We start from the raw sequence: 19560 nt of genomic DNA, 5'->3' as shown, positions 1-19560 counted from the left end.
TTAAAGGAAAAAAATACAAATACAGTAACTTATACAACTATGACAACCTTAAAAAACACAAGTCCTCAAACATTTGTCTTTATAGTTTTATTATAATCCTTTATGGATTTTGAGGATTTAAGTTATTTTTAGTAGAATAAAAAAGGAAAATTACATTTTTGAAGACCTGAAATGATGCACTAGATTGTGGACTTAATAAATAACTCTATAAAGACTTGAAGTTATGGAGCTCTTAGTGTTGCAAAACTGTTTGCAAATACGCAAGTAGATCCACAAATGCATACACAGGTCAGTACACAGCTGTGCAAATACGTGCAAAGATTTTAAATTGAATACATAGATGTGCAAATGTGTACATAGATTTGCAAACGCGTAGACAGCTGTTCAAATGTGCGCAAATATTTGCAAATGCGTACAAAGATGTTCAATGCCTATATCCTCCTGAGACCTGAGCTTTTATTTATAATGCATTTTTAGTTTCACCCATTTCTGATTTATCAGTCAGATCATCTGACTAGTATTAAGTCTTGTCTTTGAACAGGATGGTTTTTACCAAAAAATTATGTCCGCAAATAAGGGCAACAGGCTTACCTTACAGTGTAACATACACAAAATATAGATTTTTAAAATTGTGTTTACATTTTGAGTGTGTTTTGGCCAGTTAATAGGAGGTTTTTCAGTAAGAAATGGTATCAGTCATTCAGAGACATACGGTAAAGTCCTGTTTCTGATAATGGACCTGATACCTGGCAGGTATAAACTAAATTTTGACTAAAAGTTCTGGAGAGCCTGGAAAAAAATCCCTTTAAAATACTGAGGGATTCCCAAAATATAAAAAATATCCCCTAAATTACAAAAAAATCTGTAAAATTTAAAAACTCTTTCAGAATTCCCCCAAATCTCCTCAAATGTTCCCCAAATGTTTCATTTAGCTTTTCTAAAAAGGCCTAAAGATTTTCATAAAGTTTTCACCTAAAATCCCAAGAAATTCCTGAAAAAAATCTAGAAAATTGCCCAAAAATTTCTAATCAAATTAACAGAAATTTAAAAAATAAATTCCACCCACATTTCCAAGGAAAAATCCCAAACATGTTCCCTCCAAAATCCAAGTGAATTCCCTAAAGGTTTCATAAAAATTCAGGAAAATTCCAAAGAATATCCCCTCCACACATTTCCAATCAAATCCCCCAAATCCTAGGAATAAATTCCTTAAATTCCCATAAAAAGTACCCAAAATTAATTCTCCAGATATTCCAAGCAAATAGCTTTAAACTTTTATGAAAATTCTGGACCAATACCTCTAAAGTTTGAATAGCAGAAATTGTTACCGTGTTGTAGGAAAGTCAAAATGCAATGATGTTCTCTATTGTGCACACAGGATCTCAGGAGGATATAGATCTGTAAATGTGCAGATAGATTTGCAAATGCATACATAGATCTGTACTTAGATCTGTAAAGGTGTGCAAAGATTTGCAAATATGTAAAAAAGATTTGCAAATATTACAGAGATCCACAAATATGTACACAGATCTGCACATGTGTAAGCCACTGTGTAACTTTAGTAATCATAACTAAGAAGGCTTCTGTAATTTTGCTTCAAGTCGTATCAACACCCATAAATCATTAGAACTGAAGAGAGCCTCACAGTTACACATTGGTTTACATAGGATTTGCTCATATTTGTACAGCTGTGTACACTTTAGCGGATCTACTTCCATATTTGCACATAGTTTTGCAACACGATAGCTCTAAAACAAGCGGATTAAATCAGTTTTTTCTAACTTCATTTGCAAGAAATCCAGCTTTTTCCTGAATTTTTTTATTTTTGTATAAGTTAAACTCTCAAACTGTTTGACTTAGAAACTTTTGCTTATTATTTATTACATTCAACTATTTATTGGAGCCTGAATACAGCTAATCAGTACAAGAATGCACAGAGATGCTCATAAAACAGTTATCTTTGAATTCCCTGAAGAAAAAGACAAAGCTCAGAATGAAATGTGTTTGGGTTTCCTTCACCGTCAGTCACCAGCAGAGGGCCCAATTGCACTTTCAAGAATGTAACATCATCCAGGAGATGAAAACTCTAAACATCATCTCCACAACAATGCACACGGTGATCTACCACAGAGAAATAAACTAATACTGACTTTGTTAAATTCATCAACATGAGCCTGTAGATACGGATCTGCTTTAATGTCTGAGATTTACAGGCGTGGAGGCTGTTTCATCTGAATGTGAGCTCTTTTTTTATTTACAGTTTCTAGTGCCACACACAAGGGATGATGCTTGAGAGGTGTAGCTTTAGGAAAATCTAGAAATCATATAACAAAGAAGCAACGATCAAACCCAACCCTCATTAACCATCAGACTGATAAAACTTTATTGACTCCACAACTGAACATGTTTCTCAGTGACAGACTCTCACCGTCAGACTTTAGTTCTCCTCATTAATCTAACAAACAGAAAATAAACGACCATTAAAGGAAATATTCAGATATTTAGACTGATGCTGTATGTTTGATGGTGAATCAGAAAACAAATCACAGATAACATTTAAAAGTGTCAGTTTATCTATCGTCTCTTTTACGTTCAGTTAAAACTCCACTGTGCTGCAGCATCCAATCAGTGAGTGATATCCAATAAGTGGGCGTGTCTTTCTGTAAAAAGAGGTCCAGGAAGCTTTCTCTTGCGTGTCTTCACTTATCGGTCCTTAGTCCTTGATCCACAGACCAGGTTAAGAACTTCTGATGGTCTTCAAGATGACGGGTCAGAAACTACACCGATCAGTTAAGAGACTTGGATGCACTGACGTGTCTTGTGAAGCCAGTCTTCGAGGAGTCACCAGATTATCAAGCTTTATTTTAAGATTTTGTTGTTGGAGAACAGGGAAGCAGGGACAGAGTGCAAGATGAGGATGTTGGAGAACAGGGAAGCAGGGACAGAGTGCAAGATGAGGATGTTGGAGAACAGGAAAGCAGGGACAGAGTGCAAGATGAGGATGTTGGAGAACAGGGAAGCAGGGACAGAGTAAGAAAAAGGTAGGATTAAGGAGAAGAAGAACAGAGAGCAAGATGAGGATGTTGGATTAGAGGAAAGCAGGGACAGAGTGCAAGATGAGGATGTTGGAGAACAGGAAAGCAGGGACAGAGTGCAAGATGAGGATGTTGGAGAACAGGAAAGCAGGGACAGAGTGCAAGATGAGGATGTTGGAGAACAGGAAAGCAGGGACAGAGTGCAAGATGAGGATGTTGGAGAACAGGAAAGCAGGGATAGAGTGCAAGATGAGGATGTTGGAGAACAGGGAAGCAGGGACAGAGTGCAAGATGAGGATGTTGGATTAGAGGAAAGCAGGGACAGAGTGCAAGATGAGGATGTTGGAGAACAGGGAAGCAGGGACAGAGTAAGAAAAAGGTAGGATTAAGGAGAAGAAGAAAGCAGGGACAGTGCAAGAAGAGGGTAGGATGATGGACGAAAAGAAAGCAGGGACAGAGCAAGATGAGGATGTTGTAGAAGAGGAAAGCAGAGACAGAGAGCAAGAAAATGTTACAGTGATGGAGGAGAAGAAAGCAGGGACAGAGAGCAGGTTTAGGAAGATAAAGGAGAAGAAATCAGTAACTAAGCAAAGGGACAAACTGAGGCTAAGCCCAAGATTTGAACTGGTCAAACTGCTCACAGGATGGAGTATTTCCTGCCCACCTTGACCTTTTAGGGAGATTTTTCTCAGAAGATGGCAGGGAAAGTCAAGATTAAAGTGGGTGATATTTTGTTTTCACACATCTGAAATGTTCAGGGGTTGAGTGCATGTGTGAAAACCTGCAGATTAAAAAATGGAAGAGTAGAAGGTGTCGAACATGTGCTGTTTCTCTGCATTGCTGTACATCTGTCGCAGTGACATCACCTTCATCTTTTTATCTAATCTCAATAAAGATGGCTCTTCGGGGTATTAGCGCTGTATTCATGGGGACTGGACTTCCTAGTTGTTCCCCTGAGACCATCCATCTCGTCCTGATACGGGCGTGAGTGTGAAAGCGGCAGGCGATCCGTCATTCGTGCTATTAGTTCATGGTTATCATCCACGGTGGCCAAGGCCATTAGCCCAGAGACATTAGCAGCAGCCATCAGCAGAGCCATTAGCCGCTGTGGCTGCTAAAAGGCTACTGTCCCTCACAAAGACTCATTAAGGAGAGGAGAGGCGCTCCTGAATGAAGACGGAGGGAATACGTGGAGAGAGCAATAAAGGAGGAAGTGAACACCTAGATCATGTTAATTGTTGAGCGTGTCATTTCTCTGCACTCTCCATCTGCAGTTAGTGTACCATGAGCACACATAAAGAAGCTGCAGTCATTTCACATTCTCCTGCATGGAGCTCAGACGCATGGAAAGACTGTTAATATTTAACCAAGGCCTCTGTTCCTCAGACACACGCCTCATACCTGGGCTTCCTTATCAGAAGACAAAGCTTCTATCACAAAACAACCCACTGAAAATAACTGTGTAGTTTAGTGTATCTACCCCTCCACAGACCATGATTCTAAAAAAGTTGGGATGACAATAGAAGAAAACAGTGATTTAAAAATCTTTCTCAACCTTTATCTAACTGAAAACAGCACATGGACAAGATGTTTAATGTTCAAACTGTTATTTTCTTATGCACATTCCGAATTTAAGGCTTCCAATGTATTCCAAAAAAGCTGGGACAGAGCATGTTTTCCACTTTGGTACACCCTTCTCTGAAGGTTAAAGGCACTCGTTGTTGAAGTATTCACAGGAGCAGACATACAACTCCAATTCCAAAAAAGCTGGGGCGCTGTGTAAAATGTGAACAAATAGAATGCAAATCTCATAAACTCATATTTTAATCACAATAGAACAAAAACTCTGCAAAAGTCTGAGAAGTGAGGAGACCAGTTGCTGGAGATTTGAGAGAGGAATGTTGTCCCATTCCTGTCAGATGTAGGATTCCAGCTGCCTATATTAGCTGTTGATGTTGGACTATGTCTGCTGTAATTATCAGCCTGTTTTGTCTGAAAATGCTAATCCAAATCTGCTATAAATATTGTCTTATATAGGCTGTAACTCTCAATCAGTATTTACTGTAAATATAAGCCAATACATACTATAAATACCAGTCTATATTGGCTTTGAATACTTACATATTTTGGCTAAATATATGATCTAATATTGGCTGTAGAAATCAACCTAAATAGATTGTAAATAAAGTTTTATTTTGGCTATAAATATCAGTCTGTTTCAGTTGTAAACATCACCCTACATTGCCTGTGAATAGCGGCCATATATGCTTTAAATATATGCCTGAAAAGGTTGTGTAAATATCAGCCTTTTTAGGGCTTTACAGCTGACATAGACCAGTATTTACAGCTGATATAGGCCAGTATTTACACCTGATATAGGCCAGTATTTACACCTGATATAAGCCAATATTTACACCTGATATAGGCCAATATAAACAGCTGATATAGGCCAGTATTTACAGCTGATATAGGCCAGTATTTACAGCTGATATAGGCCAGTATTTACAGCTGATATAGGCCAGTATTTACAGCTGATATAGGCCAATATAAATAGCTGATATAGGCCAACAATTACACCTGATATAAGCCAATATTTACACCTGGTATAAACCAATATTTACAGCTGATATAGGCCAGTATTTACAGCTGATATAGGCCAGTATTTACAGCTGATATAGGCCAATATTTACAGCTGATATAGGCCAGTATTTACAGCTGATATAGGCCAATATAAACAGCTGATATAGGCCAACAATTACACCTGATATAAGCCAATATTTACTGCTGATATAAGCCAATATTTACAGCTGATATAAGCCAATATTTACAGCTTATATAGGCCAATATTTACTGCTGATATAAGCCAATATTTACAGCTGATATAAGCCAATATTTACTGCTTATATAAGCCAATATTTACTGCTGATATAGGCCAACAATTACAGCTGATATAAGCCAATATTTACAGCTTATATAGGCCAATATTTACTGCTGATATAAGCCAATATTTACAGCTGATATAAGCCAATATTTACTGCTGATACAAGCCAATATTTACAGCTGATATAAGCCAATATTTACTGCAGATATAAGCCAATATTTACTGCTGATATAAGCCAATATTTACTGCTGATATAAGCCAATATTTACTGCTGATATAAGCCAATATTTACTGCTGATATAAGCCAATATTTACACCTGATATAAGCCAATATTTACTGCTGATATAGGCCAATATTGACTGCTGATGTAAGCCAATATTTACAGCTGATATAAGCCAATATTTACAGCTGATATAAGCCAATATTTACAGCTGATATAAGCCAATATTTACTGCTGATATAAGCCAATATTTACTGCTGATATAAGCCAATATTTACTGCTGATATAAGCCAATATTTACTGCTGATATAAGCCAATATTTACACCTGATATAAGCCAATATTTACTGCTGATATAGGCCAATATTGACTGCTGATGTAAGCCAATATTTACAGCTGATATAAGCCAATATTTACTGCTTATATAAGCCAATATTTACTGCTGATATAAGCCAATATTTACTGCTGATATAAGCCAATATTTACTGCTTATATAAGCCAATATTTACTGCTGATATAAGCCAATATTTACTGCTGATATAAGCCAATATTTACTGCTGATATAAGCCAATATAAACACCTGATATAAGCCAATATTCACTGCTGATATAGGCCAATATTTACAGCTGATTATGGCAGATATCTACACCTGATACAGGACAATAATTTTTATACATCCAATTACAGTGAGTTGCATCATCATACCAACGTGCAGTCACAGGACCCTGAGTAAATCTGACACCCAGTTTGATTTGAGTTTCATTCTTCTGGTTAACTAAACAAGAGCAAACTGACTTACATAAGCTGTAGATTATAAAAATGAGACCTTTTGATTCCCTTACACTTCAAATGGGATTTTTTTCTTGCTAAGTTGAATGATTTCACTGTACTGACCAAAGAGAGGAAGAAGAGAAGCTTTAGTGTTCGAGAGAGGAGAAGAGAGGGATGAAGAGGAGAAAACATGAGGGAGGTGAGTTTACCCTCTGACCCAACGTTCCTTTCTAGTCCAGAAACTCAGGGGCCCCGACAGACGCTTACGGCCTCACATGGACGCACATGAATGTACGCTACGCACACACGGTCAGGAGCTGATCCGTCATGTTTCTGTGTGGGTGCCTAATTTCATTAGCAGAGAGATCAGGGCGCTACAGCGTTAGCTCTCATCTCTGCCCCCATGTACGGCTCCTTCTCCTGACACACACAGAGGCAGAAACAGAGACATGCACTGATGTGGAGAGGTTTGTTTGGGAGCGAGGATCAGGTGCTTCACTATGTAGGTCAGAGGGAGAATAAAAGGAGAGAGAGGCCGAGTCTCAGTTTCCTCAATAATTCATCAATCCTGTTTCTTTCTCTGCCAAACACATGTAGGGCTGGGCGACGAGGGCTGAAATCATACCTCAATATCTCTGAGACGAATCGTGGTAGATGACATGCAACTCCAATTCCAAAAAAGCTGGGGCGCTGTGTAAAATGTGAACAAATAGAATGCAAATCTCATAAACTCATATTTTAATTACAATAGAACAAAAACTCTGCAAAAGTCTGAGAAGTGAGGGGACCAGTTGCTGGAGATTTGAGAGAGGAATGTTGTCCCATTCCTGTCAGATGTAGGATTCCAGCTGCTCAACAGCCCTGGGTCTTCTTTGCTGCTCCAAATGTTTTCTATTGGTTAGACGGACATTAGGTGTGGAAACAAACCATATCAGCTTTTAAAAGCCCTAAATATAAAAAAATAAAATGATAATTCCCATTAAAAACACATTTGAGAATTGGATTATCTTGCGGTCTGTAAGCACGTTTAAACATCTGAGCTTTAGGAGTTCCTTTAAAACATCCAAAAACCATCATAAACAATATCAATACCAATGAAATGGTCTTACCTTAAATCTTGTTTGTAAATGTACTGATATATCTTTAATTCTAACCCAGCCCTGACAAACACCTGTGTAGATGCTGGGATGAACGGAGGAGCTGTGAGGCATCAGGCGAACTGATATGAGCTGAAGGAGAGATAGACAGTCGATCATGAACAATATTATTCCTCCTGCTGGAGCCCTTAGCTCTGATTATCACCTCCAGGAGCTTTTAGCAATCTGCTGTCATCGTTGTGTGAGAAATTTGCAATTACGTGATCACGTTTAGGGAAACTTTTCTGAGAGTAGAGGAGCACGTGAGATCGGCAACAGAGCAGCTTCTGAGGAACGAGGAACCTGCTGAAGAAGAGTTGGATGTCCTCACTTTAAAAACGTAATTATTTATCATTCAGTAAAATACAATATGGAGTTGTTATTGCTGCAAAACTATTTGCAATATGCAAGTAGAGACAAATGTGACACAGATCTGCAAATGTGTGCAAAGATGTGCAAATCTGTTAAAAGAGCACAGTTTCCTATGTGAGGGTGCAAACTGAGCAGATCTGCAAATGTGTGAACCAGTGTGTAACTGTGAGGCTCTCTTCAGTTCTAACTGATGATTTATGTCTACTTTCAAGACTTCAAGGCAAAATTACTGAAGCACGTCTTAGTTATTATAACACAAGTCTACAAATACAATTTGATTTACACATTTGCAGTTCTGTGCACATATTTGTGGATCTTTGTAAAGTTTGCAAATCTTTTCACATATTTGCAAATCTTTGCACATTTGCAGATCTGTGCACATATTTGTGGATCTTTGTAATGTTTGCAAATCTTTGCACACGATGGCGAATCTTTGCATGCATTTGCACATCTGTGTACGCATTTGTAAATCTATCTACACATCTGCAGATCTGTGTTCAGATCTGTGTGCACATTTGTGGATCTACTTTTGTATTTGCACATAATTTTGCAAAAATAATCATTCCTTCCAGTTACTGCTATCAGGCAGATGGTACAAAGTTCCCCTGGCCCGGAAAAATATCTACAAAATAAACTTCATTCCCTCTGCAATAACCACTCTGAACAATATGAAATGAGTTTATCAGTTCACACAATGCTTGTTTGTTTTATCATCATCTATCTGTCTAGCTAGCTATCTAGCTAGCTATCTAGCTATCATCTATCTAATAGCTCCATAGTACAAAACATTACACTTTGATAATTATGATTTGACACAACACCATACAATAAAAAAATACAATATTTCACAATATAATGTGATCTGATAGCATATAGACTAGTTGCAATTAATTAAGGCCCACCAGTTTCACAGTTGATCAGGATTAATCTCCTGCTTTCTTTGGTTGATCCACATCAGAGCCTCCCTGCAGCCACATTGATGTAAAATCAGTCCACTGCTGCTCCTTAATGTCTCAATTCACTTTTCAGTCCAAAACAAAGTTAAAATCATGCCATAATATTTAATCTACCAATAGGTTCTTTGCAGATGATGCCATGCAGCAGTGAACTCTCCTTGGGGGGGGGGGGGGGGGCAGGAGGAGATTGACAGTTAAACTCAAGTAAAAGTACAGTTACTATAGATAAAATCTACTGAAGTAGAAGTGAAAGCAACAGAGTAGCTACTTATATATACAGTATATAATATATATTATATCATATAATCTTTCCTTGGTGTGCAATAACAACAAGAGAACATGAATCTCTGACCAGTTTGGTTTTTCTAAGGTGTGGCTTTACCTGAAGTAAAGTGCAACAGCTGTTTTGTGATGAACTGGGATTATTCTCTTGCTATTTAATAAAGACCGTCGTGTTTTCTAAAAGTCAAATTTCTGCCCACTTTCTCATAGTTAGCGGAAAGCTTGGACCTACTTGCTTTTGTAGGTTTTTTTTTTTTTTTTTTTTTTGTTATATTCATTTTTGGGACATTTTATGCCTTTATTTATGGAGGATGAGAGTGGAAAGAGTCAGAAACAGGGATGAGAGACATACAGAAAAGGAGCCACAGGCCACACTTGATCCTGGGCTACCCCAGCTTAAACACTGGGCCACCTGCACCCCTTCATTTTGGCTTTTAGTTTTTTTTTAATGCAGTATTTGAAGGGTTTTTAAAACTTAGTGAAGTACAGTTCTCCCCCTAAATATACTAATGTAAAAGTATTGATTAAAAAGTACACAAAACAGTACTAGCACACAAAAAAGCTCCTCAACAGCAGTAATTTGAGTAAATGTAATGAGTTACTTTCTACCCTGGCACACAACGCTCCTTTGTGGTCCGCTTCCACAAAGTGGTCCAGTTTGGTTCAGTCCCATTCTGTCCCGGTTTAAACTCTGATCTGACCCGTGTGTTCTCAGCTGATGTCTGTCCAGTCTCTCTCTTATTGTGACGGGAAATCTGACTCAGCTCAGAGAAGCTGGTTTCCCTTCATTCAGCTTCAGTTTGGCTTTTAAAATGTGGATTACATGACGGCAAAGAAAAACTGGCACTCAAAGAGGAGCTAGCTAAATTAAAGAGCTGTTTCGTTGCACCGGCTCCCTTCATCTGGATTGACAACACCAGATGCTAAGAGGCCTGCAGGACTGTTTGTGATATTGGTCACTTCCACGCCAGGTAAATCTATAAAGCTGTGGTAAAAATCACTTTTTTGGTAAAGAGCAAGGATCTCACTCAATGTATGTAGGAGTTTTCTGATGATAAATGCAGCGTACATGTCTATTTAGAGCTGTAAAGTACTAACTTTCACCTGTTTTCTTTCATTCTTAATGGCTGCCCCCCACTTCCTGATCCCCAATAGACATTTGAGGTCACGTGAATGCAAAGAACCAACAGAAGCAGACTTGTGTCCAATCAATGACCCCCAGTTTAAGACTAAAAACTCAAAATGACACAAAAACAGTGTGTTGAAGTTATAGCATGCAATAAAAGGATGTTAATGTTTGGCAGCCCTGGTTGGATTACTGTAGCGTATTTGGCCTTCATTATTTCAAAAGGGGAGATATTTATTCATTGATATGAAAAAGACTTAAACCTGGACCTCTGGCCATGAGGGGGCTTCTTTAGGACCCTTGAATCCCCCTGACTACAGGCCTCTTACTTACATGATCTAACTGATAGCCTGCTGGCTGCAGGATAAAAACCTCATCACCATGGCTAATTCACTCGCTCATGGATTTCCTGAATATGCACAAAACTCCAGGAGTGTGGTGCATGTGTGAAAGGAGCTATTGTCAGTGAAGGGAGGCAAACAGCAGAAGGGTCTCTGCAGCAATACAACAACTTCCAAACATGCATTTGAGCTTTAAAACTGCTGCTGTTATTCTCATGAAGAGTCTTGGAGGAAGAGGAGGTAGGAAACGAGGAAGGAAGGAGGCACAGGAAGTGAAGGGAGTGAGCAGAGAGATGGGGATGGAGGAGGAGTGGGCGGCTGGAGCCTGAAGCAGATGGGGAATAAAAACAATGGGGGAGCTGTGACATGACGGGATTCCCCTACATTCCCCTGTTTGTCTGAGAGCACGAGGGCGGCACAGAGCACGCCGTCATGTCTAACCGACGTTCTCACCAGAGACAGCGAGTGTTTCTGAGGCAGGAAATAAAAAACATTAGATGTACCTTTAAAGATTCTCGATGTTTGCTGGATTGGGAGCACGTAGCTGCTGATGAGATGAGCACAGTTAGGAACACGTTGTGTAACTAGTTGCGCAGTGCAGAGCTGCACGACCTTACACAACAGACCCAAATAGTTCCCCTGATACACACATGCGCTCATGCACACGCACACAGGCATGTTTTGGTGCACAGTAATGGGGTCAAAGAGAGCCGGCTCACAGCTCTCTCTCTCATTTTGTGTGTTTGCCTTCAGGCCTGATGCTGTCCCTCTCTCTCTCTCTCTCTCTCGTTCTCTCTCTGCAGCCTCAGGTGTCTCTCTTCCCTCACACATGTGCTGCAATCCTGAAAATTCACTGACATTACCCGGGCGTCGAGGATGCATGTGAGAACGCCATCCCAGGACGTAGAACACTTTCTAATCTGACATTAACTTTGGTCTTAATCTGTGGCACAGTGGGTCGACATGTGAAGGCAGCGTGTAACTGCCGATGATAAGAATGAAAGGGGCTGAATCAACCAACAAGCCACGTTGAGATACGTTTAAGGGACAAATAATTAAATAGTTGCAAAATAAAAGCAAAAATTTGTAAAGACAAAAGGGTTAAAAGTGGAAAAAACTGGCTGTGCAGCAGCACACCCCGACCCCTACGCTGGGGCGAAGCCCGGGTAATGTACGTCACCCCCGGCAGAGGTTTCGCCCCACCGTAGAGGTCTCCAGCTGAACGCCCCAGCGTAGAGGTTTGTTGAGGGCTGCAGCCAGATGCCTCTCAAAATGGGCAGTTAAAACGGTGAAAAGCAGTTAAAAAGTGGAAGAAAAACATTTTAACAGGCAAGAAGATGACTAAAAGTGACAAAAATGGGAGGTAAAAATGGTGCAAGGCATTTAAAAAGTGGCAAAATTTTGTAAAAAGGGGGCAAAATGGGAAGCTTAAGTTTTGGAAAGGATTAATAGTAGTCAAATTTGGTCGCAAAAATACACAGAAACTGAGGAAAAGGGCAAAATATTGCAAAAATGGGTATAAAGTGGCAAAAAAATTGATTGAAAGGGGCAAAAAGGGGTGGTAAAACTGGTGATAGCAGCTCAAAAGTGGCAAAAAGGCAAAAAAGGGCAGCTTAAGTAGTGTTAAAAGTAGCAAAATGTGGCTGAAGGGGCAAAAATTAGTTTCAATAGGGAAAAAGATGCCTAAAAGTGACAAAAAGTTCATGGTGAAAAGCAGTCAAAAAGTAGTAATCACTGGTAAAAAGTGGAAAAAATGTGTTGAATGTGAAGCAAAATAGGTGGAAACAGTGATGAAAAGGCAAAACATGGCAGAAATGTTGAAAAGTGGTTAGAAAGTGGCAGGAATTATAAATTTCAACATCAGAACCCAATAATAGCCTGGCACACTCTCAGCTCCAAAATAAAGTAACTGTTAGCCAGGATGCTAGCACCCATTCTCTGGGTTTATCAGGGGCCAGTCTTTGGGTTTATCAGGGGCCAGGCTCTGGGTTTATCAGGGGCCATTCTCTGGGTTTATCAGGGGCCATTCTCTGGGTTTATCAGGGGCCATTCTCTGGGTTTATCAGGGGCCATTCTCTGGGTTTATCAGGGGCCATTCTTTGGGTTTATCAGGGGCCATTCTCTGGGTTTATCAGGGGCCATTCTTTGGGTTTATCAGGGGCCATTCTCTGGGTTTATCAGGGGCCATTCTCTGAGTTTATCAGGGGCCATTCTCTGGGTTTATCAGGGGCCATTCTCTGGGTTTATCAGAGTCCATTCTCTGGGTTTATCAGGGGCCATTCTCTGGGTTTATCAGGGGCCATTCTCTGGGTTTGTCAGGGGCCATTCTCTGGGTTTATCAGGGGCCATTCTCTGGGTTTATCAGGGGCCATTCTCTGGGTTTATCAGGGTCCAATCTTTGGGTTTATCAGGGGCCATTCTCTGAGTTTATCAGGGGCCATTCTCTGGGTTTATCAGGGGCCATTCTCTGAGTTTATCAGGGGCCATTCTTTGGGTTTATCAGGGGCCATTCTCTGGGTTTATCAGGGGCCATTCTCTGAGTTTATCAGGGGCCATTCTCTGAGTTTATCAGGGGCCATTCTTTGGGTTTATCAGGGGCCATTCTCTGGGTTTGTCAGGGGCCATTCTTTGGGTTTATCAGGGGCCATTCTCTGAGTTTATCAGGGGCCATTCTCTGAGTTTATCAGGGGCCATTCTCTGGGTTTATCAGGGGCCATTCTCTGAGTTTATCAGGGGCCATTCTCTGAGTTTATCAGGGGCCATTCTCTGGGTTTATCAGGGGCCATTCTCAGGGTTTATCAGGGGTCATTCTCTGGGTTTATCAGGGGCCATTCTCTGGGTATATCAGGGGCCATTCTCTGGGTTTAACAGGGGCCATTCTCTGGGTTTATCAGGGGCCATTCTCAGGGTTTATCAGGGGTCATTCTCTGGGTATATCAGGGGCCATTCTCTGGGTTTAACAGGGGCCATTCTCTGGGTATATCAGGGGCCATTCTCTGAGTTTATCAGGGGCCATTCTCTGGGTTTAACAGGGGCCATTCTCTGGGTATATCAGGGGCCATTCTCTGGGTTTATCAGGGGCCATTCTCTGAGTTTATCAGGGGCCATTCTCTGGGTTTAACAGGGGCCATTCTCTGGGTATATCAGGGGCCATTCTCTGAGTTTATCAGGGGCCATTCTCTGGGTTTAACAGGGGCCATTCTCTGGGTTTATCAGGGGCCATTCTCTGAGTTTATCAGGGGCCATTCTCTGGGTTTAACAGGGGCCATTCTCTGGGTTTATCAGGGGACAGTTTGATGAACTATCAATGGTATTGAACTGATTTGATTCTTTGATAACTGTGAATGTGACCTGCAGTGTAGAAAGTGCTCTACTGTTTATGTGGGTGACCTTTGCGGTCGCTGACGGGTTGAATTGCTGGTGTGGCTGTCCACAGAGTTGAAGCTAAAGAAGGTATTTTTCTTAACTGACCCTCCGTTTAGGAAACAGGATGAAAATGGTCCTGGATAACGATGTGGGTATCGCCACAGCACACCTTTTAACCTTGTTAAAGGAGCCAAATTAAGGTCACAATTTCAGCACAATGCGCTGAAAATATGTGGCCCTGGGCAAAAGTATGTCAGACTGGAAGTTGCCTGCAATGGTTGCCATTAGAGGCGGCTCTCTGATTGGTTGGTTAAGGTTAGGTTGGGGATGTGTGCCAATCCCCCCCATTATTCCACCTCTTTCTCCTTAAATGTTGCTGATTGGTTCAAACATTCTCTCAGCAGGAACAAGAGAATCTGTGAAGCTTTGTAAGATACCTCCACCTAATTACAGAAACGGCATCTGGCCAATCCCTCAGCTTTAAGGTTACCTAAACGTACCTTCAGTCTGAGATCAGCTCTAGAGCAGACACAAATAACAAGCCCTTTTATAAGAGTGTCCTTTTCATAATGTGCTCCCTCCCTGAGCCAATCAGTCGCCCACACACACACACACACACACACACACACACACAGCCAAGCAGGATTCCTGAATGACTGTAGATAGTTGTGTGCTTCCTCGAATATTCGTCATGTTTAATTAGTAAATTCAGCTTGATCTGTTATGCTGCTCTTCTCACGCAACGGGCACCCCCCTCCCCTCCTCCCCCACCCCGCCACCACCACACTCACAGAGTGGAAATAAAAAGGATGAGCTTGTTTCTCTGTGTACTTCTAAGACCATGTGCACATATTTGTATGTGTGGACAGAAACACAGCCTGTGTTCATAATCCTGAAAATGTGATGATGCAGGGGCTTTTTTATCTTGTTGTTTTTCAGAATAAACCATAACCACCTTCTAGGGCTGTCACTATATCAGATACCATAGTACTAGCTAGCTCTGCAACAAAGAAATGCAACCTAACCAACAGGAAATCTGAAGACGAACCATCAACAAGGCCTTGGATAAAGGAGCCGGCATCTTACTGGATTCCTGAGAAGACTCTGTCAGGAGAAAACCTGAAACCTTAAGTAACATTTGGGGCCCTTCCTCAAGATTTTACTCCCCTTTCTGAGACAAACACATGAAGAATGAAAGAAGTGAAGGCCTCACTGACAACAGAGTGACTCTAGCTAAGTCAGATGTAAAATAAAGGAGGAGCTGGGGTGGAGGAGGGTTGCCAAAAGCAGCCTGCAGAGGGAGCAGAAAAGCATAGCCTGGCTGGAGCAGTGGCATGAGCGCAGTTAGCCAATAGCACGCTCAGAGCGAATCAGCTGACCGTCAGCTGATTAAGGCTTTTGGTAGATCAGCTGATCTCGATTGCATGGCGGTGCCCAGCTCTGTAGCCTGTCTGAGCTGATGTGATTGCTCAATTTTAAGAAAAATATTAGCTCAGTTTGAACTTGATGGCAGCAACACCTCTCAGAAAAGTTGGGACAGGCAACAAAAGGCTGGAAAAGTACTATGTATTGCATTTTGCAACTAATTCGGTTAACCTGCAACAAATCAGTAGCATGACTGGTTATATAAGGAGCATTTTTAAAAAACAGAGGTTTACAAAGTTGTTTGACAATAAGAGAAATCTCAAAACATAAGAACACAACAAGAGAGACAAAAACCCAACAGCAGAGGAACCGATGAGAAAGAGCAAAGGGGTGGTAGAGATGGTAAAGCAGTTTAATAGCGGCAAAATACGGGCAAAATGGACAGCTGAAGAAGTTAAAAGGGTGAAAAGTAGCAACAATTGGCTAAAGAGAAAAAAACTGGTTTAATGTGACAAAAATGTTGACAGGAACAAGAAGGGTTTGTAAAAATGGTGAAAAGCAGTTTTAAAAAGAGTACTTTCACAGGCAAAAAGATATCTAAAACTGGCAAAAATGGATTTAATGTGGAAAAATGTGGTAAAATAGGCGTAAGAAGTCATGAAACAGGTCAATCATTGCATAAATGGGTTTAAAGTGACAAAAAATGGTTTAAAGTAGCAAAAGAACAGGCAAATGGACAGCTAAAGTAGTTAAAAGTAGCAACAATTGGCTAAAGAGACATAACTGAATAAATGTGATAAAAATTGATTGAAAGGGGGAAAAAAGGGGCAAAAATAGGTGGTAAAATGGTGATAGCAGCTCAAAAGTGGCAAAAAAAAGAACAAAATGGGCAGCTAAAGTAGTTAAAAGTTTTAAAATTAGCAAAAAGAGGCAAAAAATGGATTCAATATGAAAAAATACTTGGTTGAAAGAAGCAAAAGGGTGGCAAAAATGATGATTAGCAGTTAAAAAGTTACAAAAGGGATTTTAACAGGCAAAAGATGGCTAAAAATGGGTGATAAGAATGGTAAAAAGCAGTTAAAAAGTGGCAAAAAATGGGCAGCATAAGAAGTGGAAAGAGTTCAAAGTAGTCAAAATTGGCTGAAAGTGGCAAAAAAAGGTTTAATGTGGTAAAAATGTTGTAAAAATGGGCAGAAGCAGTCATAACAAAGGTAAATCATTGCAAAAATAGGTTTAACGTGACAAAAATGGTTAAAATTGGCAAGAGGGTAACAAAAATCAGCCAGCATTGTAACTCCAACATCATAATCATCTCAGTGGACACATATAGAGCCCAAAACATGATAATTTTAAATACATCCTAAAAATTCAGATATGTAATATTCCAGAATAAAAGTAAAGGTCAAGAATAAAAACCCAGAACAATCCAGGGAACACAACAACATAAGAGGCAGAGTCTCTCAGAAGTAAGGATGGGTAGATGTCCATCAATCTGTGAAAAACTGCGTCTTAAAAGGTCTCCCGATTTAAAATTACAAAGAGTTTGATTCAAAGAATATGAAGAAATCTCTGTCGTCTGTCAGCACAGTCGGCCGTGCCACCCATGAATACAGCTATATGTGAACAGAATCCAGGAACACTAGCTAACCCTAACCGTCTTCTTGGGCCGAAGCTCATTTAAAATGGACTGAGGAAACATGGAAAACTGTTCTGTGGTCAGATGAATCCAAATTTGAAATTCTTGCCATGTCCTGTGGACTAAAGAGGAGAGGGAGCATCCAGCTTGTTCTCCTGGCTCAGGTCTAAAGCCTGCATCTCTGATGGTATGGGGTTGCATTAGTGCCTATGGCGTGGGCAGCTCTAACATCTGAAAGGAACTATCAATACAAGACAATGCTAAACCACATACCACATCTGTCACAACAGCCTGGCTTCACAGGAGAAGAGTCCACGCAACAAAAGATACCGGTAATCTGTTGTTGCTTGATTTGAAACATGTTTTTTTTTTTTAAAGATTTATTTTTGGCCTTTTTTAGATAGGACAGTGGACAGAGTCGGAAACAGGGAGAGACATGCAGGAAATAGTGCCACGGGCCGGACTCGAACCCGGGTCGCCCGCGCACACGGCGTGCGCCCCAACCACTCGACCACCGGCGCGCCTGAAACATGTTTTTTTGTGATATTTAAGCTATAGGTTGGCCCATTTAACTTAACTGTTCGGAGAGTAATGTCAGTGTCGGTAGCCGTGCTAAGACCTTAGCGAACTTTTTGCAGGAGGAGGAAAATATCAGCCAGGAGGCTAGAGGTAACGCTGCTGATCCAAAGTTCAAAGTTCAGTTTTGCATATGAGAATTTGGACTGATTCTCCAAGAAAAAAATATAATGAGAATAAAAAGCAGAATTTTCACCTCAAAACTGTCAGAAATGTCTTTTTAAAAATGCAGTATGGTCAACTTTTGATCCTTTAATCGTGTTTTCTAAGTGTGTTTATCTCTGGTGTATGCACGTCATCTTTTTAAAGGCACTCTCAGATTCAATACCTTTAATAACTTTATCGTTCTTCATCTTTGTGAAAATAAAGTCATACATAAAACGATGCTGACTGAATAGTTCCTGATGCAGTTTCTATATTTCTCTGATAACATCATAAAATATTCAAAGCTGCGTTTTTATAAACTCAGCCATGTACGCTGCACTTTTTACATCTGGGGTTTGCTCCTCACTGACCCGTAAATAACGACAACAAAGGGATATCCACCGGCAGGCCAGAGCACACAACACGAACACAGAGGGAGCAGCAGCATCGCAGACCGTATAGAAATAAGGCAGAGAGCCGTACACACAAATCCAGAGCAACCCGGTCATGACATGCAGAAAAACACGCAAAGCTGCACATCCACACATGACACAGAGTTGTCTCTTTGCATGTAGAAACACACAAACCACACACAGAGAAACCCACACCTACTTAGTGGCTGTGACTCACATGTCACACGCGATGCCATGAACTGTGTGCCCCCCCGCTGTGTGCAGCATTATACAGTGTTAGTGGAGCACGTCCTTCACAATAAAACCACTCATGTGCACTGATTTAAAAAAACTCGGAGGCGACACAGCGACATGCGGAGGCTGTAAATACGGCAGAGTTAAAGGCACAGAGCTGGTGGTCCGAGCAGTGGTCTTTGGGTGTGACCCTGGAAGGATTAGGGACGTTCTGGAGTGACTAACTCCAAAACCATGACACTGGAGTTTAAATGTAGTCTACTGGACTCGTCTAAAGGAGAGAAAACAGGAAGAAAACAGTTAAAAATGAACATCATTATGTCAGCCTGTGATCCTACTGCAGGTTCGTGTCTGCACACTCGTCCTATTTCCACATTAGTGAAGTTTTAGATGCATTTTTAGGCTTTTTTATACCTTTTTTTACAGATGATGACAGAGTTGGCACAGAGCTGAAAGACTAGGGAATGACGATGGGAAAGGAACCACGACTTCATCTGAGAATGATAGTTTGATAGGTTTTTATGCACATTTTCAATTTGCAGCTCTAATAACTGGACTGAAATGCTGCAAATTAAAAAAAGAAAAAAATGTAAATATTGCAAAAAGTTTTTTCTTGTAAAGGTGGAAAAGTTGGCCATGAGTTATGACCCAGATCTCTAAAAAAATACAATCCCTGTCACTCCAGAAACATCTAAAGGAGCCAGCT

The sequence above is a fragment of the Cheilinus undulatus genome, linkage group 21, assembly GCF_018320785.1.
Source record: "Cheilinus undulatus linkage group 21, ASM1832078v1, whole genome shotgun sequence".
In the NCBI taxonomy this organism is placed as follows: domain Eukaryota; kingdom Metazoa; phylum Chordata; class Actinopteri; order Labriformes; family Labridae; genus Cheilinus; species Cheilinus undulatus.
The sequence above is the reverse complement of the archived record's forward strand: the minus strand, read 5'-3'. Positions refer to the sequence as shown.